This window comes from Schistocerca piceifrons, unplaced genomic scaffold (assembly GCF_021461385.2).
Source record: "Schistocerca piceifrons isolate TAMUIC-IGC-003096 unplaced genomic scaffold, iqSchPice1.1 HiC_scaffold_262, whole genome shotgun sequence".
NCBI classification, from domain to species: Eukaryota; Metazoa; Arthropoda; class Insecta; order Orthoptera; family Acrididae; genus Schistocerca; species Schistocerca piceifrons.
The window spans coordinates 110,001-112,287 of NW_025728474.1; the positions used below are offsets into that span (position 1 = coordinate 110,001).

The 2,287-nt window shown below is 55.5% G+C and overlaps 1 non-coding gene and 1 pseudogene across 1 annotated transcript; both read right to left on the reverse strand.

Moving 5' to 3' along the window:
• The window catches only part of LOC124743769, a 4,222-nt pseudogene extending 4,118 nt beyond the window's left edge, over positions 1-104 (reverse strand).
• Positions 105-292: 188 nt separating this feature from the next.
• LOC124743754 lies at positions 293-447 on the reverse strand. Its single transcript, XR_007010536.1, has one exon. It is a non-coding gene; the product is annotated as a 5.8S ribosomal RNA (ribosomal RNA).
• Positions 448-2,287: the final 1,840 nt, after the last annotated feature.

The following is a 2,287-nucleotide window of genomic DNA, read 5'->3' on the forward strand; positions in this document are numbered from 1 at the left end:
TTCCCTGTTCGCTCGCCGCTACTGGGGGAATCCTTGTTAGTTTCTTTTCCTCCGCTTAGTAATATGCTTAAATTCAGCGGGTAGTCTCGCCTGCTCTGAGGTCGTTGTACGAGGTGTCGCACGCCACACCGCCAGCCGGCTGTGCACGCTACCGAGAAAGTACCGGTATGCGAACCGCCAGGCGACGGGCGCGCATCGCACGTTTGAGGAGACGCGGCCGGCCCCACAGGCGGCCGCGACACTCCCAGGTCTGCGAAGCGGGGCAAACGCCGCGCGCTTCAGTATACGTAGCCGACCCTCAGCCAGACGTGGCCCGGGAACGGAATCCATGGACCGCAATGTGCGTTCGAAACGTCGATGTTCATGTGTCCTGCAGTTCACATGTCGACGCGCAATTTGCTGCGTTCTTCATCGACCCACGAGCCGAGTGATCCACCGTCCTGGGTGATCTTTTCTCAGTTTCCGCCGTCTCTTTCGAGACGGTCGCATAGGCGGGAGTGAGGCGTGTGGCGGCCCCTGTTCCAGCGTTCTGTGTCCAACGGCCTCACGGCCGACGGGCGTCGTACGGCTCCACACCGGAGCGGACAGGCACTCGGGCGAAAGTCATTCAAAACCGGCGCCAGGCGCCAGGTGCCGCAGGCCAGCCGCTCCAGCGCTTCAGCGCTCGTACCACACAACATTGCCGCTAGTTTTGAGAGGCACGCGTGGTTCCGCACGCGGCGCACGGCTACGGCGAGCCGTACAGGTAGCGTGTTGCGCGACACGACACGCACATCGAAAGACATGCAGTCTAGTCGGTAATGATCCTTCCGCAGGTTCACCTACGGAAACCTTGTTACGACTTTTACTTCCTCTAAATGATCAAGTTTGGTCATCTTTCCGGTAGCATCGGCAACGACAGAGTCAATGCCGCGTACCAGTCCGAAGACCTCACTAAATCATTCAATCGGTAGTAGCGACGGGCGGTGTGTACAAAGGGCAGGGACGTAATCAACGCGAGCTTATGACTCGCGCTTACTGGGAATTCCTCGTTCATGGGGAACAATTGCAAGCCCCAATCCCTAGCACGAAGGAGGTTCAGCGGGTTACCCCGACCTTTCGGCCTAGGAAGACACGCTGATTCCTTCAGTGTAGCGCGCGTGCGGCCCAGAACATCTAAGGGCATCACAGACCTGTTATTGCTCAATCTCGTGCGGCTAGAAGCCGCCTGTCCCTCTAAGAAGAAAAGTAATCGCTGACAGCACGAAGGATGTCACGCGACTAGTTAGCAGGCTAGAGTCTCGTTCGTTATCGGAATTAACCAGACAAATCGCTCCACCAACTAAGAACGGCCATGCACCACCACCCACCGAATCAAGAAAGAGCTATCAATCTGTCAATCCTTCCGGTGTCCGGGCCTGGTGAGGTTTCCCGTGTTGAGTCAAATTAAGCCGCAGGCTCCACTCCTGGTGGTGCCCTTCCGTCAATTCCTTTAAGTTTCAGCTTTGCAACCATACTTCCCCCGGAACCCAAAAGCTTTGGTTTCCCGGAGGCTGCCCGCCGAGTCATCGGAGGAACTGCGGCGGATCGCTGGCTGGCATCGTTTATGGTTAGAACTAGGGCGGTATCTGATCGCCTTCGAACCTCTAACTTTCGTTCTTGATTAATGAAAACATACTTGGCAAATGCTTTCGCTTCTGTTCGTCTTGCGACGATCCAAGAATTTCACCTCTAACGTCGCAATACGAATGCCCCCGCCTGTCCCTATTAATCATTACCTCGGGTTCCGAAAACCAACAAAATAGAACCGAGGTCCTATTCCATTATTCCATGCACACAGTATTCAGGCGGGCTTGCCTGCTTTAAGCACTCTAATTTGTTCAAAGTAAACGTGCCGGCCCACCGAGACACTCAATAAAGAGCACCCTGGTAGGATTTCAACGGGGTCCGCCTCGGGACGCACGAGCACGCACGAGGCGGTCGCACGCCTTCAGCTCGCCCCACCGGCAGGACGTCCCACGATACATGCCAGTTAAACACCGACGGGCGGTGAACCAACAGCGTGGGACACAAATCCAACTACGAGCTTTTTAACCGCAACAACTTTAATATACGCTATTGGAGCTGGAATTACCGCGGCTGCTGGCACCAGACTTGCCCTCCAATAGATACTCGTTAAAGGATTTAAAGTGTACTCATTCCGATTACGGGGCCTCGGATGAGTCCCGTATCGTTATTTTTCGTCACTACCTCCCCGTGCCGGGAGTGGGTAATTTGCGCGCCTGCTGCCTTCCTTGGATGTGGTAGC